The sequence below is a fragment of the Felis catus genome, chromosome A2 (genome assembly GCF_018350175.1).
Source record: "Felis catus isolate Fca126 chromosome A2, F.catus_Fca126_mat1.0, whole genome shotgun sequence".
In the NCBI taxonomy this organism is placed as follows: Eukaryota; Metazoa; Chordata; class Mammalia; order Carnivora; family Felidae; genus Felis; species Felis catus.
The window spans coordinates 55,891,714-55,918,783 of record NC_058369.1 but is presented as its reverse complement, the minus strand read 5'-3'; the positions used below and the strand labels follow the sequence as shown (position 1 = coordinate 55,918,783).

Sequence of the window (27,070 nt, the reverse complement as noted above, 5' to 3'; positions counted from 1 at the left end):
CCCAAAGGGCAGATTTGGAGCACCAGCCCTGCGGCAGCTCACTCTACCCCCTCTCCCCTCCAAAAGAGAGAGAAGAATGTTAAGCATCACTGAATTCATCTGCATTCAGAGATCTTGGATCTTACATTCAGTCTACGTCTTGTGCTCTGTGGTTTGTAGATGTTTTTGTCATGATTTGCATGAGGGAGTGGGTTCAGCAGACACAACGCAGCACCAGTGCCTCCAAAATGTCAATCTATTGCAAGGGGTGGGGGGGCGGGTGAGGGGGGCAGTCTAGTGGGAGGTCAGGAAAGGGGTGGGGTGAGGGTGCACCAGACCAGCTTGTGTAAAAGTTTCAGGAAGTGTGCACTGAATTGTAACCAAAAACGCACGCATTAATGCCATTGCCTGACAAGGAAGGAGATGCTGAATTTCAGTCAGGCTGGGAAGGCTTCTTGGAGGAGGTGGCCCCAGGGCTGGGTATAGATGGATACCCAATTGGACTTCAGAGAGGCCCAGGGGTCATCGGGCTTTTGGATGATGATGAGGGGTGTGTGGGGGTCAAAGCCTTAAGACCCCAGACCAGGCAACATGTGCATTTGAAGAAGCTAGATCCCAGAGCTAGGGGCTTTTTGCCTGTGTGGAACCAGGTGCTCTGGGAAGGGGAATTCCACCGGATTCTCTTCTCTGAAGAAACAGAAGAGTTGTAGGGGAAAAGCGGTGCCAGAGGGGCATCTGTGAGGAAATGTTAGTGTTCTTGTTTGCACATTTTATTCATTTTTGAGGTCATACAGTCAGGTGGCTTAAACTAAAAAAGCCCCAAAGGGCTCGCAGTAACAGTGATTCCCCCTCACGGCCACTTCCCCATAGGCAACCAGTGTTTTCTGCTTGAGCAGAGAAATTGCAGACATGTGTACATACAAAACCCATCGTGTTCCAATTCTGCCCACTTCGGTAAACCAGGAGCCTTGGCAGGCAGGTAAATAAATAAAAGGGACTAGGCAGGGCATAAGGGGACTGGAATGCTCTGACCCATTCGGATCATGAGTTGCTGTGCCTTGTCTTTCCAGATGTTGTGATTAGGGAGGAGAAGTCAGGAACATGGATTTTTTTTAGGTGAAATCTCTTGACTGGAAAATATGACAACTAATTCATTAAAAACAAACATGTATACTCTTGGGCATTTATCCCAGAAGAAAAAGAAAATTTATGTGCACGCAAAAACCTGTACATAAGATGTTCATAGCAGCTTTATTCAGAGTAACCCGAAGCTGGCAACAGCACAGGGGTCCTTCCAGGGATGACGGTTAGACAGACCGTGACCCACCCATGGCATGCGATACCACTGGGTAGTAAAGGAGCAAGCTGTTGATACATGCAACGTCTCAGGTGAATCTCCAGGGAATTTCACTAAGTGGAAAAAAGCCAGTCCCCAAAGGTTTCATACTGTTTGATTTCATCCATACGACATCTTGAAGTGGCAAGATTCTAGAAACGGAGAGCTGACGAGCGACTGCCAAGGCTGAGGGTCTGGCCAAGCGGGCCTGGGGGTGATGTGACTCTAAAAGGACAACAGGGGAGATGCTCGCGGTGATGAAAATGTTCTGTATCGTGACTGCATCCGTGTCAGCTTTCTGGTTGCAGTCCATCGGTGGGTAAGGGTGCGTGGGATCCTTCTGTATTATTTCCTACTGCAGGTGGCTCTAAAATGATCTTCGGGGCACCTGGGTGCCCGGTTCGTTGAGCTTCTGACTCTTGGTTTCAGCTGGGGTCATGATCTCATGGTGGGTGGGTTTGAGCCCAGTGTTGGGTTCTGTACTGACAGTGGAGTGCCTGCTTGGGATTCTGTGTCTCCCTCCCTCTCTGCCCTCCCCTGCTTTCCCTCTCTGTCTCAAAAGAAACTTTAAAAATTAAGCTTAAAAATAATAATAATAAAATTATCTTAAAAACTAAAAACTATAAAAAGTTTGGGGTGCCTAGGTGACTCAGTCGGGTAGGCATCCGACTTTGGCTCAGGTCATGATCTCACCATTCATGAGTTCAGGCCCTGCGTTGGGCCCTGTGCTGACAGCTCAGAGCCTGGAGCCTGCTTTGCATTCTGTGTCTCCCTCTCTCTCTGCCCCTCACCCGCTCATGCTCTGTCTGTCTGTCTCTCTCTCAAAAATAAACTAAAAACATTAAAAATTTTTTTAATTATAAAGATATCAGAAGTTTAATTACACAAAAACAAACATACAAAGAGCCCCAACTAAATAATCTGGGTAAACACAGCTTGCTGACTGCCTGTTTGGTTCACTTAAGGCAGTTAGGAAATGTCCCCAGCAGAAGACAACCAATGGGAAACAAAACGGTGGATAAAAATAGTTTCCCCCTTTAAGATTTTCCCGTTTACGCTGTCCTTGCACTCACCCCCTCCCTCGTTTTAGTTGGTTCCCAACCTGGTAGTGGATGGCGTCTGATGCCCAACTGGGGTCCATTCTGGCAGCCAGGCTTCCCTGTGTGATCTGCCTCCGCTGCCTGCTGTTGGCCTCCCTTCTGTGTGTCAGGTGCTTCGTCTGAAATTCAGGGAGACAGTAGGCCTGAGCAGACCATCTTGCCCCAGGCACAGAGAACCTCCCAGATGGAAGGGACCCGGGATTTTGTTAAGACGGTTGTATGTTTCCTGTGACTGCATTGGTGCCTCCCGTACTTGTCATTTCTTGCCACCCTAAAAAAAGTCCTACAATATCTGAGTACCACCTGTGCTATTTCTTGTCTTTAAATCAAATTGTTTACATACATTTAAGAAGAAAACTTTGTCACTTCTGTAAATAGGAAACCAAAATAGTCGCCAAAATAGAGGTAGCCGAAAAATAAATACAACGAAGCAAAGGGAAGCCATTAAGTTACAAACAGATGCTGTTTCCCCCGCCAAAGGCTTAGGGCCCAAGGCCTACATCTCCCGGGTGGGGCCACGATCAAGCACGAGACAGGATCACAGACTGGCCCAATGAAAGGGCCTTGCTCTTGAGCAGATGAGGGTTGAGCGATCATTTAAAAGGCAAGCAATTTTCTTCCTAGTGGGATGTTGTTATTCGAGCCTATCCACTATCACTCCGCAAGAATTTTTTTTTTTTAATTTTGCAATGGAGAATCTCAAACATTCACAATAGTAGATAGGGTAGTATACTGAACTCCATTGATAACAGTCCACGGCCAGTCCGGTGTCTTCTGCAGACAACCCCAGGCTGAATGTCCCCATATCGTTCTGAAACAAATCTAGGAGATCCTGTCATTTCCTCTGTATTTTAACACGTGTATCTCTAAGAGAGAAGGACCCTTTGATATGTACACTATAACCACAATACTATTATCATCTAAAAAACTAACAATAATTCCTCGGTTATATCCAGTCAGTTCAAATTTCCAACTGTGTCATGAATGTCACATTTTCCCCCCAGTGTGTGTTTTAAGAATCAGGATCTGGGGCACCTGGGTGGCTCAGTCGGTTAAGCGGCCGACTTCGTCTCAGGTCATGATCTCACGGTCTGTGAGCTCTAGCCCCGAGTCGGGCTCTGTGCTGACAGCTCGGAGCCTGGAGCCTGTTTCAGATTCTGTGTCTCCCTCTCTCTGACCCTCCCCTGTTCATGCTCTGTCTCTCTCTGTCTCAAAAATAAATAAAACGTTAAAAAAAAAATTAAAAAAAAAAAAAAGAATCATGATCTGTGGTGCCTGGGTGGCTCAGTTGGTTGAGCGTCCGACTTTGGCCCAGGTCATGATCCTGCACTTTGTGGTTTCGGGCCCTTGTGGGTTCGAGCCCTGCACCGGGCTTTATGCTGACAGCTCAGAGCCTGGAGCCTGCTTCAGATTCTGTGTCTCCCTTTCCCTCTGCCCCTCCCCCACTCATGCTCTGTCGCTCTCAAAAATAAAAACATTCGAAGAATTTTTTTGAAGAATCAGGATCCAAGTAAGATTCAGATACGTTGCAGTTGGTTGAAATGAGCTTTTAATTTATAGGCTCCCCCTTTATGTTGCCCCTGGTGATTTCTGTGTTTCCCCTCTGGCTTTGGAGTAGAAGTGTGTACTTTGGAGCACCCTCGTGCTGAGTGTGCCTGCCCTGTGACACACTTGTGGGCACGTCTGCAGCAGCAGTGGCTTCGTGTTGCACGAGGCTGCAGCTAGGTTTTGGTTGTGGGTCCCTGGAAATTTAGGAAAGGGGGACTCAACATGAACTTTCGGGCATCTCTGAGCAGGAAAACTCAGCATTTTAGACACTTAAAAATTAAGAAAGATGGGCGCCTGGGTGGCTCAGTCGGTTAAGCATCTGACTCTTGATTTCAACTCAGGTCATGATCTCACCCGTCGTGAGTCAGAGCCCTGCATCGGGCTCCATACTGACAGTGCGGAGCCTGCTTGGGATGCTCTCTGCCCCTCCCCCGCACTTCTCTCCCTTTCTCTCTCTCTCAAAATAAATAAATAACTTAAAGGAAAAAAAAAAGGACTGTCACCCTCTTATATTAAAAAAATAATTTTAGGGGCACCTGGGTAGCTCAGTCGGTTCAGCATCCAACTTTGGCCCAGGTCATGATCTCACAGTTCGTGAGTTCAAGCCCCATGTCAGGCTCTGTGCTGACAGCTCGGAGCCTGGAGCCTGCTTCAGAGTCTCTGTCTCCCTCTCTCTGACCCTCCCCCATTCATGCTCTGTCTCTCCCTGTCTCAAAAATAAATGAATATCAAAAAAAATTTTTTTAAATAATAATTATTTTAAAAAAGAGGCTGGGAGCAGTGGCATGGCTTCAGCCTTTGCAAAATGATTTCCAAAACATCATCTTGTGTGAAATAATCATGCTATTTAATTACAGAAATTGCTGTTCTCTATCTGTGTGCAGACAAGCTGCCTGCTCGTGGGATCCAACATCCGTTTGTGCATTTACTCTCATTCGGGAAGGTCTTCTCACACGGGCCGCATTCGTCCTCCATCAGGATCAGTGGGCATTTCTTTCAGCCCATCAGCTTCCCCTGGGCTGCTGGAGCCCCTGGTCCCCGAGCCCTGGACTGATTGCAGCTCTACTCGGAGCCCCTCAGGAGCCCAGGCGCATGTATGTTAGCCCAGCCAGCCGAGCCTGCCTTGGGCACCCCTAGCTGGACACGAAAGGGAATCCCCAGACATCTCCAGGGCACCAAACCTGGAGGAGGGCAGAGCCTGCTCCTGGCTTCCCAAATCCACCCCAGCCAGCCGGGCCAGTCCACTCAGGTGCCTGAACAGGCAACACAGGTCATAGCCACTGATGTATGTTGTTGTTTTTTAAACTTACATTTACCTAGTGGCCTATTGCAATAATGAATAATGTGAGAGTAGTATACTGGCCATTAAATAATAAGTAAAAAGTAGACAATGAAAAAAATAAATTTCCATTTCAGGCTAATATGGAGATTCAGCAGAATAGTTCAAGTATGAGGTTAGACTTGCACTTACCAAAAATATCACCCCTTGCAGGGTGCCTGGGTGGCTCAGTGGCTTAAGCATCTTGGTTTCAGCTCAGGTCATTATCTCCTGAGATCAAGCCCTGCATCAGGCTCTGTGCTGACAGTGTGGAGCCTGCTTGGGATTCTCTCTCCTGCTCTCTGCCCCTCCCCCACTTGTGCTTGCACTCTCTCTCTCTCTCTCTCTCTCTCTCTCTCTCTCTCTCTCTGTCTCTCTCAAAAACAAATAAGGAAACAAACAAACAAAAAAAATTACCCCTTGTGGTTGGCACTCTATCTCACATTTTAAGATTTAAACCAGGGGTGCCTGGGTGGCTCAGTTGATTAAGCATCTGACTTTGATCTCACAGTTCAGGGGTTCAAGCCCCATATCGGGCTCTCTGCTGTCAGTGTGGAGGGAGCTTCAGATCCTCTGTCCCTCTCTCCCTTTGCCCCTCCCCTGCTTATGCTCTCTCTCTCTCTCTCTCTGTCTCTCAAAAATAAACATTTAAAATACTAAAATAAAATTTAAACCAAATAAGAATTCTAAGTGGCTTAGAACGGCTGAATCACAAAAAAGGGTTTTTTTCTTTGTCTTCACAGTCACTGTACTATCATTGTCTATTTTGTAGTTACCATTTAAACACAGGAACGTGTATTGCCTTAGGGGCTGCAGACAAGCACTGTCCCTGAAGCAAATTCAAACAATGCCCAAAAAGTTACAAATTTACTCTGGGAACAAACACATGAGCTAAATCCATGTATCTGGGGAGCCAACTGTGTAACTAGGAGTTTTCTGAAAAAAAAAAAAAAAAAAACAAACAAAAAACAAAAAAAAACAACTCCTAGTGTTTTATTAAAACGTCAGTTTTGTAAGTGTGTTATTTTAGAGCATATACGTTACCAAAATTCCATAGTGCACAGGCACCAAAAGTAAAAACAAATTGGACTACATCAAACTTTAAAACTTCTATGCATCAAAAGTTATGATCAAAAGAGTGAAAAGGCAACCTTCACAATGGAATGAAATATTTGCAAAGCATATACTCACAAAAGGTTAACATCCAGAATACACAAAGAATTCCTATAACTCAACAACAAAAACGAAACAAGTGACCCAATTTAAAAAACGGGCAAGAGACTTAGACATTTCTCCAAAGAAGATCTGTAAATTGCCAATATGCATGTGAAAAGATTTTCAACATCACTATTCACTGGGGAAATGCAAATGAAAACCTACAATGAGATAGTACTTCATACCCATCAGCTACTATAAAAATAACACGCGCGCACACACACAAAACCACAAGTGTTGATGAAGATGTGGGGAAATTGGAACCCTGTGCACGGCCAGAGGGAATGTAAAAGGGTGCAGCCAATATGGAAACAGTCTGGTGTTTCCTCAAAAAGTTAAAAACTGATCTACCAGATAATCCAGCGATTCCACTTTTGGGTATTTACCCCAACAACTGAAAGCGGGGACTCAAATAGATATTTGTAGACTCGTGTTCATAGCAACACTATTCACGATAACTTTTAACCAAAAGGTAAAAGCAACCTAAATGTTCCACAGATGAATGTCCTCAGTGTGCAACAGGTGAATGGGTAAGCAAAATATAGCAGAAACATACAGTGGAATATTATCCAAGTTTCAAAAAGGAAAGAAGTTCAGGGGCACCTGGGTGGCTCAGTAGGTTAAGCATCTGCCTTCAGCTCAGGTCATGATCTCGTGGCTCGTGAGTTCGAGCCCCACATCAGGCTCCATGCTGCCAGCTCAGAGCCTGGAGCCTGTTCAGATTCTGTGTCTCTATCGCTCTCTGCCCCTCCCCCGCTTGCATGCGTGGCATGCGTGTTCCTGTGTGTGTGTGTGTGTGTGTGTGTGTGTGTGTGTTCTCTGTCTCTTGAAAGTAAATAAACATTAAAAAAATTAAAAATAATAATAATAAATAAAAAGGAAGGAAATTCTAACACATGCTACAACATGGATGAACACTGTAAGTGACATAAGCCAGTCACAAAATCCAAATACTATGTGACTTCACGTACATGAGGTCCCTACAGTAGTCAAGCTCACAGAGACAGAGAGCAGAGTTGGTGGCTTCCAGGGGCTGGGGGAGGGGGGCAGAGAGTTATGTAATGGGGACAGAGTTTCCATTTTGCAAGAAGAGAAAGTCTGGATATTATTTGCCGAACAATGTGGATAGACATAACATGGCGAAGATGATACATTTTATGTTATGTGTATTGGCCACACGCACAAAGATTCTTTTAAACCCTCAGTAGTAGCCACTGCAATTCCTCATAACTCAGACCCACAGCTGTGTTTCCCAGGATTTGTGGATTTGATCACTGTGCTAAATAATAAATATGCACTGACATTGTTTAATAGGGCCTGTGTGTGGTGATAATAAAAAGCAGAGACCTTCATTCAGTCCATTTTTATTACTGATTTTAAATGCTCTGTAGACGATACATCCTCTTACTACCTGTACCTAGAGCAGACCACTCCTACTGCCCACATATGGATACTGATTACTTTTTTAAAAAAATATTTATCTATTTATTTTGAGAGAGAGAGAGGGAGGGAGAGCACATACCTGCCTGTGCAAAGTGGGGAAGGGACAGAGAGAGAAGGAGAGAGAGAATCCCAAGCAGCTGCTCAGTCAGTGCAGAGCCCAATGTAGGGCTCGAACCCAGGAACTGTGAGATCATGACCTGCACCAGAATCAACAGTTGGATGCTTAACTGACTGAGCCACCTAGGCATCCGGGATAATGCTCACTCCGATGGCCTTTGCACATGCTGGCCAGATCCCGACTCTGCTACCTACCTTTGGCTGTGTGGCCCTGAAAAAGTTAGTTACATTTTCATCCCATCAGGAATCGCCTGATCAGCACTGGCACTAGTTCGAGCCCCGCGTTGGGCTCTGTGCTGACAGCACAGGCTCTCTGACCCTCTTTCCCCTGTAGGAAAGTAACCTTGCAATAACCAACCTGCTTTCTTGCCTAGTAGAATTTCCCTCTTCCCCCTCCCTTCATCCTGTAAAAATCTTTCATTTTGTACAGCTCCTTTCTATCTGCTAGAGGGGATGTTGCCTAATCCCTGAATCACTGAATAAAGCCAGTAAGATCTTTTGAAAATTTCCTCCATTGAATTTTTGCCACAATGTCAACAAAATGATTGTAAGCTCTTGTAACTATATGAAAGATTAGCTTTAGACATCTATTCATGCAGACAGCATGCTTTAGAAACAAACAAACAAACAAACAATGAAGTCAACGGAGTGCTGATTCACTTAGTAGATGTTTGTTGAGTGTCCTTATAGTTACTCCTCCAGTGGGTGAACTGGGCATACAGAGAAGGATTGAATGGCGTCTCGGGTTTTTTACAGCATGTGAGATAGTGTAACTTACAGGAGATGCGTATTTTACCTTTCAGATGACCAAAATGTATTTCTCATGTATGCTTGCTCTGTGTCCATAGTTCCGGGCCCACAGCTGCCCAGACTCTTGAAATTGCCTGACCGATAAGAGCAACTCGGGTCACAGTATTTGGTCTCTGGTCCTCAGTTGCCAACGTTGCTTCAGAGCCCTCGCAGTAAAATGAGAGTCTTGTCGTTCCCAAGCCCCTTTCCACCACAAGTGGGTTTAGGTGATGAAGTAACTTCTGGGAAGCACCTAAGGGTGGGGGCTGGTTGCCATGGGAACCAACCAGGAATTGAGGGCTGGAACTTTCAGTCCGACACCCTGACCTCCAAGGAAGGAAGAAGGGCTGGAGGGTGAATCAGTCACCAACGGTCAATGATTTAATCAATTAACTATGTAATGAAGCCTCCATTAAGAAAAAAAAAAAAAAAAAAAAGGAGGAGATTCGCAGCTTCCAAGTTGGGGACCAGAATGCTTCCATGTGCCCCAAAGTCCATGAGGACAGAAGTTCCTTCGTCTGGGACCTCACCCCAGGTATCTCTTCATTTGACTGATTTTTTCCTTTGTAATAAATAATATCCTTTGTAATAAACATCGTTTAATATCCTCTGTAATAAATCGACTATCAAGTGAGTAAATGGGCCTCCTGCTCCTAGCAAATTCACAGGAACTCAAGGAGTGGGTTGTGGGAACCTCTGATTTATAGCCAACTGGTCAGAAGTGCAGGTGACAACCTGGACTGTCGACTGGCATCTGAAATGGAAGCCAGTCTGGTGGGACTGAGCCCTTAGCCTGTGGGATGGCACTATCCCCGGGTAGAGAGCGTCAGAATTGCGGTGGATTCCAAGACAGCTGGGCTGGCCTCGGAGCATCGCTTGGTGGTGTAGGGGGAACCCCCCCCCCACAACTCCCACCCTATATCAGACCTGGTGACCAGAACTTTGAACAGTCTAGCGGGGAAGGCTGACCACCAAGGCTTTCACTTGGGGCATGGAAGAGTAGGTGAGCTTTTGTTTCCGCCTGTGTATTTTCCTAGAGTTTGGGTTTTTGCAAGGACGTGTCTAATGGTTGTTAACAAAAATACAATAAAGTTTAAAGTAACAGAGTGCACGTTAGCTTAGACAGTGGAAAACAGAGGCTGTTGTGGGGGCCCATCAGACACCTCCCAACCCAGTGTCAAGTAGGGGTGGGGAAGGGGGAAGGTGTCCCAGAGGATGCTTCTAAAGCAAGAAGCATGGACCTTTTTGCTGGGTGGTGAGCTCTTTACAGGGTTAGCCCTGTTCTCCTAATGTAATTCCCTCCTCACAGCTCGGCAGCTGTATAGACAAAGCACTCCTGTGCTTCTGCATTACTCTCACACTGCTACCACACTTCACTTCACTTCTGGTGCCAGATGTGTGCATTTTCCACCCATCGGGCAATTCTACACCAGCTGGGTGTCCTACAATTCAACTCACTTCTGATGCTATCTACCTGGACATAGTGTCAGATCCCACAGGTTAAGGGCTCAGTCTCACGAGATCGTCCCCTACTTCAGACAGCAGTCACGAGTTCGTCTTCTCACTTACCCCTCTGACTGATCAGGTCTAAACTGAGGTTCCCACGATCCCCTCCTTGGGTTTGGTAATTTGTTAGAATGGCTTCCAGAACACAGGGAAACAATTATTTACACTTACTGGTTTAGTATAGAGGCTACAGACGGATGGTCAGATGAAGAGGTGCATGGGGCAAAGTCAGGAAGAGTCCCAAGTGTCCCCATGAATTGTGGTGTGCCATTCTCCTGGTACATGGATGTGTTCAGCAACCCGGAAGTTCTCTGAACACTCCGCTTTGGGGTGTTTATTCAAGCTTCATCATGCAGGCGTGATTGATCATTAATTCAATCTCCAGCTCCTCTTCCCTCCCTGGAGGATTGGGGGGGGGGGGGAACAGAAAATTCTAAGCTTCTGATCATGGCTTGGTCTTTCTGGGGACCAGCCTCCAGGCTGAAGCTAGCCAAGAGATCACCAAGAGTCACCTCACTAGAACAAAACACACTCCTATCATTCGGGAAGTGCCAAGGGACTTAGGAGTGCTGTGTCAGGAACCAGAGTCAAAGACCAAATATTAGAACAAAGGATGTTCCTAGTGCAATTATTACATAGGAAATCACAAGGGTTTTAGGAGCTCTAAACAGTGCCAGAAACTGGGGGTATGTCACAGCAGGTAAGTAAAACCAATCCCCTCTACGGATTTGGAAACCGAGCAAGGAAAATAGCTTCTGAAGGGTCACATAACCACTCGGTTGGTAGAGCGAGAATTAAAACCCAGTTCTCGGGGCGCCTGGGTGGCGCAGTCGGTTAAGCGTCCGATTTCAGCCAGGTCACGATCTCGCGGTCCGTGAGTTCGAGCCCCGCGTCAGGCTCTGGGCTGATGGCTCAGAGCCTGGAGCCTGTTTCCGATTCTGTGTCTCCCTCTCTCTGACCCTCCCCCATTCATGCTGTGTCTCTCTCTGTCCCAAAAATAAATAAACGTTGAAAAAAAAAAATTGAAAAAAAAAAAAAAAACAAACCCAGTTCTCCTGACATTCAGGCCACTGCCAAGGATATTTCCAAGGATGTGATTTTTAAAAATCAGAACTCTTTTCTTGTTTTTATTCTCTGGGTTGGAGATGTCCATGAAAACAGGAACTGGTCCCATCTGTATTATCTCCTCTACACTAATTAGTCTCAGTTTTATTTTGCTAGGGTCAGCCCAGGAACACACCGACCCAAGGAGATTAGTCATTAAAAAAAAAAAAAAAAAAAAAGTAAAAAGGCTGTCCAGTTGCTGCCATGAAACATTTTGTTGTTCTCAAATGCCAAATTCTGATCCCTGAGCTGGGATGAGATGTTTGCCTGTCACGGAACTAAATGCGTCTTTTGCCAAAAATGGGCTGCATTCGGATGCTGAAGAGACGTTATCCCGTAAAGCTTCGTCTCTCAAGTTCGGGATTCTTCCCCTCCCAGGCAGGAGAAAATTACACCTTCTGTGTGCACTCAGCTTTCTACTTTTCAGAGGCTGCTTTTCCTCTGTGATCTTTTTGTCCTCGCTGAAAATCAAAGCGCAGGACACAGCAATTGGCAAGGTGCTTTAAGAGACCCAGCAAATGCACACTTTTACGATTATACCTATCTTACAGATGAGCGCACTGAGACCTAGAGAGGTAGAGTAACATGCCTGTGATCCCAGAGCCTGACCCAGAGCCTGGGCCCGATGTATTTGGGGGCTGAGACTGGGGTGAAATCCGAATGCCTTCTCCATACTCCTGAGGATAAGACCATTTTGTTTGTTTAAATGTTTCTTTTCAGACAGGGAAATGGGCCATGTTCCATTTAAAATATCCTCATGGTCTGGGGCACCTGGGTGCCTCGGTCGGTTAAGCGTCTGACTCTTGGTTTCAGCTCAGGTCACGATCTCACGGTTTCATCAGTTCAAGCCCCGCATTGGGCTCTGCACAAACAGCAGAGCCTGTGTGGGATTCTCTCTCTCTCTTTCTCTCTGCCCCTCCCCACTCATGCTGTCTCCATCTCTATCAAAGTAAATAAACAAATCAAAAATTTTTTTCAATAATAAAAAAATAAAGTATCTTCAGTCTTTAGACCAAGAACCAGAAAATTATAACTTGTAAAAAATAATCCTTGAAAAAAAACAAGACAAATTAGGCAGAACATGATAGCTTCCTGAGGAGTGTCCATTAAATCCTGGTTTGAACATTAATTATAGGGTTTGCCTGTGCATAGTGACAAGTTAGTGTCTGACTTTGCTCTTGAACACGTCCAGGGACAAAGGACTCACTGCCATCTCACCCGCCTGTCATGCGTTCTGCTGTATGTCAATCCCAAATCTGCCTTGCCAGCTAGAGCTGTTCTCCATCCACCGGCCCAAATTCTGCCCTTGGGAATACCACGCCCCTAGGGTCAGCCTGACCACTGGCCTCCATCTGACTGACGTCCCCTGCAAGCCTGACACAAGCCAACGGTAGGACCATAAGCCGAGATGCAGCCTGGGGGTTAAGCCCTCGATCCTGGAACCCGGCTGTCTGCATTCACCTGGCTCTTCCCACATAGAGACTGCTGGACCAAGTAATCTCACCTTTCCGCCTGACCTTAGCGAGTTGGTTCTGTACTTTATTAAAAATATATTCTTGGGGTGCTTGGGTGGCTCAGTCAGTTAAACGTCGGCTCGGGTCATGATCTCATGGTTTGTGAGCTCGAGCCCCACGTCAGCTCCGTGCTGACAGCTCAGAGTCTGGAGTGTGTTTCGGATTCTGTGTCTCCCCCCTCTCTGTCCCTCCCCCACTTGTGCTCTGTCTCTCTATCAAAAATAAATAAACATTTTTAAGGGGCGCCTGGGTGGCTTGGTCGGTTGAGCGTCTGACTTCGGCTCAGGTCATGATCTCACGGTCCGTGAGCTCGAGCCCCACGTCAGGCTCCGTGCTGACAGCTCAGAGTCTGGAGTGTGTTTCAGATTCTGTGTCTCCCCCCTCTCTGTCCCTCCCCCACTTGTGCTCTGTCTCTCTATCAAAAATAAGTAAACATTTTAAAAAAACAGAGAAAAGTATTCCTTTAAAAAAAGAGTTTATTCTTTTCTCTCTCTTTTTTTTTTTTGTTTTATTTATTTACATAATCTTTACATCCAGTGTGGGGCTTGAACTCATGACCCTTAGATCAAGAGTCACATGCTCTTCTGAGTGAGCCAGTCAGGCACCCCAAAGTTTATTCTTTTCTGATATAACTGTTTGGAGCTGTATTAGCGGGGCTCTCCAGAGAAATAGAACCAATAGGATATGAGTATATGTGTGTGCATGTCTAAAGAGATTCATTATAAGGAATGACTCACAAGATTACGATTACGGAGGCTTGCAAATCCCAAGATCTGTGGTCGGCAAGCTAGAGACCCAAGAGAGCCAATGGTGTTCTGGTCAGAGTCTGAAGGCCTGGGACCAGAAGAGCTCTCAGGTGTGAGTTCCAGTCTGAAGACGGGAGACCGGATGTCTCAGCTGAAATAGTCTGGCAACTGAAGTTCCCTCTTATTCAGCTTTTTATTCTCTTCAGGTTTTCAACTGATTGGATCCCCCGCTGGGGAGGGCAATCAGCTTTACTCAGGCTACCCAGTCAGATGTTTTTTGTTTGTTTTTGAAGTAGGTTCCATGCCCAGCATGGGGCTTGAACTCACCACTGGTGGGATCAAGAGTCAGACACTCTACTGACTGAGCCAGCCAAGGCGCCCCCCCCCCACCTTTTCTTTTCCACATATTAACTTTACCCACAAACACGCTCACAGACACACGTAGAATACCCCTTGACCAAATGTCTGTGCGCCCCCGTGGCCCAATCCGGCCGACACATGAAAATTAACCATCGAAAGGGCTTTGAATCTCCTCTAAGCCTCTTGGCTTCTCACAAATTCAAAACGCTGTGTTTTCACTATCATTCAAGTTCGAAATACTTTCAAATTCCCTTGTGGCTTTTTTATTCATCACTTACCTAAAAGTGGATTGTTTAATATTCAAGTGTTCTTGAGATTGTGTAGATAGCCTTTTAATTTTATTTTTAATTGTGGCAAAATAAACATAACACGAAAACTACCTTCTTCACCACTTTTAAGGGCACAGTTCAGTAGCACTAAGTACATTCACAGTTTCGTATGACCATCACCACCATCGGTCTCCAGAACTCTCTTCATCTAGCATTATTGACACTTTGTCCCCATGAAACAACACCTCTCGCTTCCCTCTCCCCCAGGTGCTTGGCAAATGGCATTTTACTTTGTATCTCTATGAATCTGACTCTAGGAACTTTATATGAATGGAATCGTACAGGATCTGTCTTTTTGTGACAGACTTATTTCACATATGGCACAGTGTCCTCAAGGTTCATTCCTGTGGTAACCTGGGTCAGAATTTCCATCTTTGTTAAAGCTGAATGATATTCCACTGGGTGTGTAGGCCACATTTGTTTACCCATTCATTGGCCTATGGTCTCTTGAGTTGTTTCCCCTGCTTTGCTACTGTGAATACTGCTGCAATAAACATGGGTGTGCAGGGGCACCTGGTGGCTCCATCAGTTAAGCATCTGACTTCAGCTCAGGTCATGATCTCACAGTTCATGAGTTCGAGCCCCCTGTAGGGCTCTGTGCTGACAGCTCAGAGCCTGGAGCCTGCTTTGGATTTTGTGTCTCCCTCTCTCTCTGCCCCTCCCCTGCTCATGCTCTGTCTCTCTGTGTCTCAAAAATAAATAAAATGTTAAGAAAATTAAAAAAAAACATGGGTGTGCAAATACCACCTTTGAGGCCCTGCTTTCGATTGCATTCCCATCAATAGCACATAAGGGTTCCAACTTCTCTACATCCTTGGCAACACTTGTTAGCTTCTGTTTTTCTCTTTATTGTGTCCATCATAGTGGGTATGAAGAATAGCTTATTTTTTAAAGAAATTTTTTTTTTCAACGTTTATTTATTTTTGGGACAGAGAGAGACAGCATGAACGGGGGAGGGGCAGAGAGAGAGGGAGACACAGAATCGGAAACAGGCTCCAGGCTCGGAGCCATCAGCCCAGAGCCTGACGCGGGGCTTGAACTCACGGACCGCGAGATCGTGACCTGGTTGAAGTCGGACGCTTAACCGACTGCGCCACCCAGGCGCCCCAGAAGAATAGCTTATTTTGATTAATGTCTGATTTAATACAATTTTTGAGACTTGTTTTAGGGTCTAGCATGTGGTATATATGCGGTGAATACTTCACGACACCTGAAAAGAATGTGTATCCTACAAGTATTCGGTATAATAGTTTACAAATACCAATTCGGACGTGTTTGTTGATAGTATTATTTAAATATTCTATATCTTCATGATGTTTCATTTTACTTTCTTGTCCACTGAAAGGAGATGTTAAAGTTTTCAGTATCAGGAACAACTTATGCTAATAAATTTGGCAACCTAGATGAAATTAACAAATTCCTTGAAAAACACAACTAACCAAAACAGAAAAAAAAAAAAAAAAAAGAAATTAAAACTCTGAGTGACACTTTGGCTGGTAAAAAAAAAAAAAAAAATTAAAGTCACGATAAAAAACTTTCCCGCAAAGAAAATTCCAGGACAAGATGGCTTCCCAGTGGGAATTCTATCACACATTTAGGGACGAAATAATTCTAATTCACACAATCTCTTCCAGAACATAGAGGAGGTGAGAATGCTTCCCTACTCTTTTTAGTGGGCCAACATAATTCTGACACCAAACATCACAAGAAGAGAAAATTACAGATAAATATCCCTCTTAACTAGAAACATAAACATCCTTACCAAAATATTGGGAGAATAGAAGCCAGGGCCTTATCCCAGGAATGCGAATTTGGTTTAACATTCAAAACTCAGTCAATACACATCATCACATTAACAAGATAAAAGGGGAAAATACTGGGACCATCTCATCGAGGCAGAAAAGAGCATTTGAGAATATTCAATACCCATTTGTGATAACAACTGTCAGCAAAGTAGGAAGAAAAGGAAACATCTTCAGGCTAATAAGGTGCAGTATGAAATGCATTCAGTTACCATGTTTGTTGTTGGTGAAACTTGGAAATACTGAAACACGGAAGGCTCTTCTCCATCTCAGCAAAAAGAGAAGGATGTCTAATCTTATCGCTTCTATTCAACATCGTTCCAGAAGTTCTAGCCCCGTGCAGCAAGGTAATGTAAGGGAGAAGGATTCATTTTCAGAAGGGAGAAGGGAGGGATTCATTCTCAGAAATATCAAATAGAAGCTGTGCTGCCTAGTTACCAGTAGATTTACAGCCTAATGGAAATATGTACAACCAACCCCCCGCCCCCAACACACACACATACACACGCACACACACACAATGGAGTCCCAAACCCTTAGACACTTCACTTCCTGCTTCTTCTTCCCCTGTCCATTTCCTGGGCTTATTTTCACCAGGTTGTTTTCATGGGCTCTGCAATGAGCATACACCAAAGAACAAAGGGAGGAGGGACTGAGTCTGTGCCTCACCTCAGGGAATGTACATTTGTTCCAATCAGACTACTTTTTGCCTTACAGGGGCATAGGTGACATCCAGGTAAGGCTGTAAGCTCTGTAGTACTCAGCCAATGAGGAACCAGGGGAGGGACTTACCTCTCTAATGCTCAGCCAATGAGGAATCAGGGGAGGGACTTGCACGCTAGGAGATAAATTGTCTGCTATAACTGCCCCGGCTGTGTCTGTCCATCAGATACCTGCTTTTGCAAGAATGTTGATTAAAGTCTGGCTTCACTGTGCTCTGAGTGTCTGTGTCCCTCCTTTGATTAGGTCGGTGGGCCTATTTCTCACAGGTAACAACAATAACAACAACAACAAAATACATACTGGAAGGAAGAAATAAAGCTGTTTCTATTCACAGGCAACATGATCCTGTATTCAGAAAACTTAAGAATCTTAATAAACAAAATAAAAAAAAAACTAGAAAAATTAAGTGAATTTAGCAAGCCTTCAGAATACAAGATCGATACATAAAACTCGTGTTTATATATACTAGCAACAAGTAAGTAGAAGAGAATGTAAAAGGACACCATTTGTAATAGCAACGAAAACATAAAATATTTAGAAATGAATTTAATGAAATAGGGGTGTGATCTCTACACTGGAAACTACAGAACAATGGTGAGAGAAATTAACGATTTAAATAAATGGGCAGATACACCACTATGTTCATCCATTAGAGGACCGAAAAATTTTTTTTCCAAATTCACCTAAAATTTCAACACGAATCCAAGGAAACAATAAAACCAACAAAGCTGGTTAGTAGATATTGACAAGCTGATCCTAAAATGTGTATGAAAATGCAAAGGGTCTAGGATAGCCAAAACAATTCTGAAGAACAAGTCCAGAGGACTTAAACTTCTGAAAGACTCACTATAAAGCTAGCAATCAAGCTTTCTGTAGTCAAGCATTTACGATACTGACATAAGAGCAGACAGATAGATCTGTAGAACAAAGACGGTCCAGAAATAGACCCTTTACAAATATACTTTGTCCTTATAAAGATATCTTATATAAAGATAATTCAAGTAAGAGATGAAAACTTTTTAATGAATGATGCTATAACAACGGAGTAATCAAGTCCATACATAAAAAATAATGTGCAATCTATTGTGGCTGGAACCATAAACCTTCTACAGGAAAACACAGGAACATACTTTTGTGACCCTGGGGCAGGCAGATATTTCTAAATAACAAAACCAAACAAGAAAAAAAATGGATAAACTGGTCTTCATCAAAACTTAAAATCTCTGCTCTTTGAGGACTCTGGTAAGAGAATGAAAAGAATCCACAGACCAGGAGAAGGTATTTGCAAATCATGTATCTGATAAAGGACTGTGTATTCAGAACACACAAAGAACCCTCAAAACTCAATAAGAAAACTCCACTAAAAAAAATACACGAGAGATTTGAACAAACACTTCACCCAAGATAAACGGGTGACAAATAAGTACATGAAAAGACACTCAACGTTATTAATCATTAAAGAAATGAAATTTCTTTAATTAATCATTAAAGAAATGAAAACCTCATTGAGCTACCATTACATACCCATTGGAATGGCTGCGATGAAAAGGACCACCAAATGTTGGGGTGGATGCAGTGGGATTGGAATCCTATGCTGGCAGGAGTGTAAAATGTCACAACCACTTTGGAAATCAGTTTGGCGGTTTTTAAAAATTAAAAAAAAAAAAACATCTTTTTAAGTCATCTCTATGCCCAATGTGGGACTCGAACTGACACCCCCAAGATCAAAAGTTGCACACTCCCCTGACTGAGCCAGCCAGGCACCCCTAGTTTGGCAGTTTTTAAAAAGTCAAACATACACCTGCTACATGTTTTGGCAATCTCACTGCAATCCTACTGTTAGGCATTTACCCAGAAAAAGAAATTATATGTCTCACAAAGACTTGTATATGAATGTTCATAGGGGCTTTGGTTGATACAGCCAAAAAACTAAAAATAATCCAAATGTCCACCAACAGAAAAAGGGATAAACAAGGAGTAGTGTATCCATACAATGGAGTACATTTCAGCAGTAAAAATGAATGAGGTATTGACACATACTATACCACGGATGAATTTCAAAATAATTTTACTGAGTGAAAAAAGCCAGACATAAAAAGAGTCATACTCTATGGTTTCATTTATACAAAAATCTAGACAACACAGGGGCGCCTGGGTGGCTCAGTCGATTAAGCATCTGACTTTGGCTCAGGTCATGATCTTTCGGTTGGTGGGTTTGAGCCCCATGTTGGGCTTTGAGATGACAGCTCAGAGCCTGGAGCCTGCTTCGGATTCTGTGTCTCCCTCTCTCTCTCCCCCTCCCCTGCTTGCACTCTGTCTCGCTCTCTCTCAAAAATGAATAAATGTTAAAAAAATTTTTTTTAATCTAGACAGTATAAACTTATTTGTAGTAACAGAAAGTAGATAAATGGGTGTCTGGGGCTGGGTGGCAGGAGATGGGCACAGGAGGAAAGAATCACAAAGCAGGACCACCAAACTTTTGGGGGTGACAGATGTATTTAGTGTCTGAATTATGATGACGGTTTTCACAGTGTTTCCATATATTTATATATGTATATATCAAAATGTATCAGTTTATATGCTTTAAATACCTGCCGCTTATTATTTATCAATTACACGCCAAAGGGGAAAAAAAGGGAATAGGCAAGACATAAACTGGGAGAAAATATTCTCAACACTTATATCTGACAAAGGAATTGCTTCTGGAATATATTTAAAAAAAAAAAACAACTTGGGGCGCCTGGGTGGCGCAGTCGGTTAAGCGTCCGACTTCAGCCAGGTTATGATCTCGCGGTCCGTGAGTTCGAGCCCCGCGTCAGGCTCTGGGCTGATGGCTCGGAGCCTGGAGCCTGTTTCCGATTCTGTGTCTCTCTCTCTCTCTGCCCCTCCCCCGTTCATGCTCTGTCTCTCTCTGTCCCAAAAATAAATAAAAAACGTTGAAAAAAAAATTTAAAAAAAATTAAAAAAAAAAACTCTAGCAAATTAATACTGGAAAGACAAACAACCTAGTTTGAAAAAAAAAAGTGGGTAAAAATGAGCAGACACTTCATAAAAGATACACAAATGACCAATAAGTACATGAAAAAGTGCCCGCCATCATTCATCAGAGAAATGTAAAGTAATGCCACAGTGAGACATCATTTCCCACCCACCAGACCAACTAAAAACAAATATGAGTGACAACCCCAAATGTCCCCAAGGTTGTGGAACAGCTGGAACCCTCCTTCTTTGCTGGTGGGGACAAAACTGCTTTGGAGGACTGTTTGGCGGCTGCTTATGCAAATAATTATACAATTGCTTATACCCAGCAACTCCGCCACTAGGTATTTACCCAAGTAAAAAGATATGTCCCCCACACCCGTCTTGCACACGACTGTTCACAGGAGGCTTATTCCTCTTTGCTCCAGGCTGGAAGTGACCCAACTGTCTGGCAACAGGAGGACACAGAAATAGTGGTGTATTCAGGAAATGGAATGTCAGTCCGTAATAAACGTGAAGTCACGAACCCCACAGGCGTAATGCTGAATGAGAGAAGCCAGACACAAAAACAGTGCAATCTGTATGCCCCCGTTTCCTCAAAGTTCAAGAACAGACGAAAGTCAATCAATCTATCCTTTTAGAAATCAGAGCAGTGGTGGCCCCTAGTGGGGAGGGAAATTCATCGGAAAAGGACAATTTTTCTGAAGTGGGACGGGCTCCACACCGTGATTTGGCAAATGAAGACAATATATATTTTAGGTCTGTGCATTATACCTGAATTCAGATTTCAAATTTTATTTTAATGATGAATCAGCAAGACACGTGAGGACCCCAGCGCATGCCCATGTATCGTTTCCTGCAGGAAGCTGTTGAAACCTCACAGCGCACGGTGAAGCAGGTGCCATTCCCATTCCCACTTTACAGATGAGAAAACACATCTGTAAGCCTATAGAACGGCTGGACCCCCGCCCACGATTTTCAGGGTGGGACGGCAGGTACGGGCGCGGAATCCTGGGCGTCTGATGGGGGCGGGCTGTGCTCTTTGTCACCATGACCTGTTCTAGGTCCTGTGCTAGCTACTGGGAGACCTCTGTGAGCCTGTGGGCTGGTGAAGGAGATGGCGAATGTGTGGGTGTGTGCCACAAGAGTACCTCAGGGGCCCATGGGAGACCATCAGGGCCAAGGCCTGACTCTACCTGGGAGGATGGTGAAGGGGGCAGGGTGTGGCGGGGGAGGCCTGTTAACCCAGTGAGCATGCTGCCCACCAGGAGGAATCATTCTAAAACGTGGATCTGACCTGGTGTCTCACCTGCTTGAGCCTTTCCACAGGCATCCTGACTTTGGTTCCCAGACCAGGCTGCATCTTGGATCCACCTGGGGGCCTAATAACAGTAAAGATCTCTCCAGCCCCCGTGGAGGGTCTCAAAACTGGAAGCAGCCACCTATGGGGAAGTATGTTCTCTTTCCTCACTTTCATTCACCTTCAAAAGGGCACACAGAAGTTGGCATGGACCTCAGTCATGCTTGCTTAATGACTGCCTGCCTTCTGGGGAGACAAGGAAGATAAGTACATGATGGGTCCTGAGGGCCATATGAGGACTGAACCAAAGGCATCCCATTAAGGGCAGTAATTAACACTGGGATTCCAGGGGTGCCTGGGCAGCTCAGCTGGTTGAGCGTCTGACTCTTGATTTTGGCTCAGGTCATGATCTCACAGTTCATGACAGTGTGTTCTCTCTCTCTCTCAAAATAAATAAATAAACATTAAAAAAAAATACTGAGATTCCAGAGAGCCCAGAAATAAGCCCAAGTATATTCAGTCAACTAATATTTGGAGGGACAAGGGAGCCAAGAATATTCAGTGGCGAAAAGATAGTCTCTTCAATGAATGGTGCTGGGAAAATTGGATATTCACATGTAAAAGCATGAAACTAGGTCCTTATCTTACACCATGCACAAAAATTAACTCACATTGGATTAAAGACTTAAATATGAGACCTGAAGCCATGAAACTTCTAGAAGAAAATATAGCAAAAAGCTCCTTGACATGGCCATTGGTGATGACTTTTTGGATATGACTAGCAGCAATATTAAAAATACACAGGCAAGGGGTGCCTGGGTGGCTCAGTCGGTTGAGCTTCCGACTTCAGCTCAGGTCATGGTCTCACAGTTCGTGAGTTCAAGCCCCGTGTCGGGTTCTGTGCTGACAGCTCAGAGCCTGGAGCCTGCTTCGGATTCTGTATCTCTCTCTTTCTCCCCCTCCCCTGCTCACGCTCTGCCTCTCTCTTTCCCTCAAAAAAATAGAAATGTTGAAAAAAATTTTTAAAAATAAATAAAAATACATAGGCAGGATTACATCAGACTGAAAAGTTTCTGCAGAGCGAAAGAAACCATCAACGAAGTGAAAAGTGAAAAGACAACCTACAGAATGGAAAAAAACAATAAGGGGATAATATCCAAAAAATATAAAGAAGTCATATAACTCAATAGCAAACATAGTAATAATAATTTTTTTAAAAATCCAATTAAGAAAGGAGCAGGGGTGCCTGGGTGGCTCAGTGCATTAAGTGTTTGGATCTTGATCTCGGCTCAGGTCATGATCTCACAGTTTGTGGGACCGAGCCCTGTGTCAGGCACTGTGCTGACAGTGCAGACCCCGTTTGGGAGTCTCTCTCTCCCTCTCTTTCTCTGCCCCTCCCCCACTCCCCCCCCCCCTCTCTCTCAGTAAATAAATTTTTAAAACTTAGCTTTAAAAAAAAAAAAAGCAAATGGGGTGCCTGGCTGGCCCAGTCGGTGAAACATGCAACTCTTGATCTTGCGGTCATGGGTTCATGTTGAGCGTAGAGCTTGCTTAAAGAAACAAAAGGAGCTGGGGCGCTTGGGTGGCTCAGTCGGTTGAGTTTCGACTTCAGCTCAGGTCATGATCTCGTGGTTGACGAGTTCAAGCCCCACATCTGGCTCTGTGCTGACAGCTCAGAGCCTGGAGCCTGCTTTGGATTTTGTGTCTCCCTCTCTCTCTGCCCCTCCCTCGCTCATGCTCTGTCTCTCTCAAAAATAAATATAAACAAACAAACAAAAAAAAAAAAGGAGCAAAAAACCTGAATAGACATTTCCAAAGAAGATATATGAATGGCCAACAGGAACCGGAAAAGATGCTCAACATTGCTAGCTGTTAGGGAAATGCAAATCAAAACCAAGAGGGATATGGCTTCATACCTGTTAGAATGGCCATCACCAAAAAGACAAGAGATAACAAACACTGGTGGATATGTGAAGAAAAGGGGACCCTTGTGTACTATTGGTAGAAATGTAAATTAATTCAGCCACTACGGAAAACAGTAAAGGTTCTTCAGAAAATCAAAAATAGAACGACCATATGATCCAGCAATCCCACTTCTGGGAATATATCCAAAGGAAATGAAATCACTAACTTGAAAACATATCTTCACATTCAGTGTAGCAGTATTCACAATAGCCAAGACACGGAAACAACCTAAGTGTCCATCAACAGATGAATGGATAAAGAGGTTGTGCATATAGGAGGTAAGGGAAACAAAAGCAAAACGAACTATTGAGACTTCATCAAGACGAAACACTTCCGCACAGCAAAGGAAACAATCAACAAAATGAAAAAGCAGCCTAAGGAATGGAAGAAGATACTTGCAAATGATATATCTGATAAAGGGTTAGCATCCAAAAATCTGTAAAGAACTTATCAAACTCAACACACACAAAAAAAAAAAGAAAAGAAAAAATAAAGAGAAAGAAAGAAACAAATAATCCAGTTAAGAAACGGGTAGAAGACATGAGTAAACATATATACAATGGAATATTCCTCAGTCATTAAAAAACAAGACCACATGCCTGGACCCTGGGGGTACTATGCTCAGCAAAATGAGTCAGAGAAAGACAAATACTGTATGATGTGTGTTATATGTGGAATCTCAAAATCACAAAAAAACAAGAAAACTTATAGAAAAAGATTTGTGGTCACCAGAGGCAGAGGGTAGGGAGGGGGGACTGGAAGAAGGTGGAAAAAAGGTACAAACCTCCAGGTGTAAGATAAATAAATACGAGGGCTGTGATAAACATTACGATGACTGTAGTTACCACCACCGTGTGATATATCTGAAAGTTGTTAAGAGCCAAGAATTCTCGTCACAAGGAGAAATTCTTTTTCTTTTTTTCCCCATTTCTTTTTATTGTATCTACGTGAGGTGAGGTGATGGATGTTAACTAAACGTATTGTAGTGATCATTTCAAAATATATGGAAGTCAAGCCTTCATACCACATGCCTGAAACTCATACGGTGATGTGGGTCAATTGGATCTCGATAGAACTAGGGGCTGGGGGGAAAGACTGGTATTCCAAAAGAGTCCCTCCACCTCTGTGGGCTAGATGCCAGAGAAGGAGCTGGTCTTCTCTTCCAGGAATTAGGTAAAAGTTTCACCTGTCCTAAATCAGGAGAGTCCCAGTCCATGGAAAGTGGAGAATCAAACCCCAGGGCAGGAGCTCAGACACCGATATATCAGTGAGCAATCGTTACACAGCAAGCCATTCTCAAACTTAGTGGCTTAAAAAACAACAAAACCCGATCATTTATTGCTCGTGACTCGATGGGGCAGCTGGGCGGCTCTGACGTGAACCAGGCTTGGCTCCTCTGAGGTGCAAGTGACCACCTGGCTGGGCTGGCACGTCTAGCATGGCCACGTGCACATGCCTGACAGTTGGCCAGCTGTCGGCTGGGGCAACAGGAATAACTGGGCCACACGTCTCTCATCCTCCAGCAGGCTAGCCTGGGCCTGTTGACACGGTAGCTGGGCAGGTTCCAGGGAGAGAGCAGACACGTGTGGGGCCTCTTTTGGTCCAGGCTTGCCACAGAAACTAACCACCAGTAACCACCAAAGCAAAGCATAAACCAGCACAGACTCCACCTCTTGATGGGAGGGTTCCCCACATCACACTGCAAAAGGCACAGACTAGGGAAACGCATATCAAAAGCATAATGAGGTACCGCCTCACACGCATCAGGCTGGCTACTAGGAGAATGACAGAAAATAGTTAAGTGTTGGCAAGAACACGAAGACATTGGAACCCTTGTACGCTGTTGGTGGGAACGTAAAATGGCGCAGCCACTGTGGAAAACGGTAGAGTGGTTCCTCCAAAAATTGACCCAGCAATCCCACCTCTGGGTATATACTCCAAACACAAGAAAGCAAGGCCTTGAAGAGGTATCTGTCCATTCGTGTTCCTAGTGGCATTATTCACAATAGTCAAAAAGGTGGAAGCAACCCAAGTGGCCATTGACAGATAAACAAAATGTGACATATGCACACAACAGAATATTATTCAGCCCTAAAAAGGGAAACCCTGCCACGTGCCAGGGCTGGGGGACGGGGTGGGGAGGCATGGAGAGGTGTTGTTTACCGGGTAGAGTTTCAGCTTGTAAAACTGAACCTTGTAAAGGTGGAGAGTTCTAGAGAATGGCTGTACAACAGTGTGAAGGCACTCGGCACTACCAAACTGTACAATTAAAAATAGTTAAGACGGTCAACTTTACGTTATGTGTATTTTACCAAGTTTTTTTTTTAAACGGTACAGGTATGGAGATTGGTTGAGGATTGGAACCATTCTTGCAAAAGACCCGCCACACTTGGGTTCTGAGCTGTGGGACTTTCCCAGGTTACTTTCCCCTCTCTGAGTATCGGTTACCTTTGAACTGATGATGAACCTCATTCTGTGTTACTTCCATTTTGCGGAGGAGAACGAGTTGATGTCCTTGCCCTAAGATTAAAACCCTGGTCTTGGCCTTCTTCTGGGTCATGTGGTCCTTCGGCTGCTCCAGAACAACAATATCTGGAGGATAAACATCACCAATGAACCAGTCCCACAAATTCAGATGGCCATGAAGAGTGGGATCCACCTGGAGCCGTGCAACAGCAGGGCGAGCTTTGCCCAGTACCATGCCCTGTCCGTGAGAGACCAATGCAGTTCCCTCTTGTCCTCCACCTCTGTGCTGAGTGACACCCAGTAAGTCACTTTCCCTCTCTGGGCCTCAGTTCCTCTACCGGTACAATGAGGAGCCAAGGGAAGGAGCGGGCAATGTCTGGAGATGCTCCGTTAGGTCCGTTTTGGGAGCCCCATTTTCCTCTGCTTTACCCAGTGACCTGCTTCCTCCACCAGAAAGTGACCAAAAACCATGAGATCTGCCTAAAGGATGGGGAGACACAAGTCCCCAGAGCTGGTTGGAAAAGGGCAGTTGTGAGAAAGAATAAAACTGCTTCCTGCTTATATCTCATCTACTGGGCTCCACGGTGTGTTTCAAAACACAGTCACACCCTGACATTCTTCTTTCAATGAACCATCTTAGAGGTGCCCTGAGATTAGCGGCTTTGGGGCTGCAAAGACCAAATATTGACTCTGGCTGCCTTAGTCCCGAAGGGGGGCTTATTGTAAGGATTCTAGGAGATCCGGGATATTTGGAGGAAAGGTTTCCAAAATGAGCCACAACCCAGGGTACCAGTGGTAGGGAATTGGGCAGTGGGATCTTTAGCAGACGTCCGCTGCTGGAGTGGGCCCTCTGCCTGTCCCTATTCCTCAACAGTCAGTATGGCCTCCAACTACCCATAACCACGGCTTCCTGCTGCTGAAGGATCCAATCCTGGATAACGGCATGGGATTGGCCAAACCTAATTCCACGCCTTTCTCTGCTCCCCTGGCTGGGGTGGGGTAGGAAAAGAAGGATGCAACGGACGTTGTAGCTCCCGAGCTCTCTCCACCACCTGCTCCCCAATCCTGGCATCCCTTGAGGCATCTTTTTGCAACTGTGTGGCAGTTATATTTCTCCCAACATGCGTTGCTGCTTCCTTCGATCCCTGATACCCTCCTGGGTGTCATCCCCCAAGGCACTCCCGAACGAACCTCCTGCACACAAATAGACCTCTCAGAGACTGCTTCCCTGGGAACCCAGCCTGCAACTGAGAACGTGGCTCTTCATTGTTTTCACTGGTCGGCTCCATGTTCTCCCATCAAAAATCCACTCCACGGGGGTGGTGGGGAGGCCCCTTCATCCCCCAGGACCCTCCTGCTCTTCTGGCCTTGGTTACAGGAGCCCAGGCATTTTGGCCCAGCTTGCGGGTAACCCGTGAAACACATTTCCCA

At 44.8% G+C, this 27,070-nt stretch overlaps 1 long non-coding RNA gene across 1 annotated transcript; it reads right to left on the bottom strand.

The window, feature by feature from the left end:
• Positions 1 to 1,211: 1,211 nt before the first annotated feature.
• On the bottom strand, positions 1,212 to 27,070 carry LOC123383779. Its single transcript, XR_006593983.1, has 3 exons — positions 25,622 to 27,070; positions 2,418 to 2,534; positions 1,212 to 1,540 (listed from the first exon to the last, which is right to left on the bottom strand). It is a non-coding gene; the product is annotated as an uncharacterized LOC123383779 (long non-coding RNA).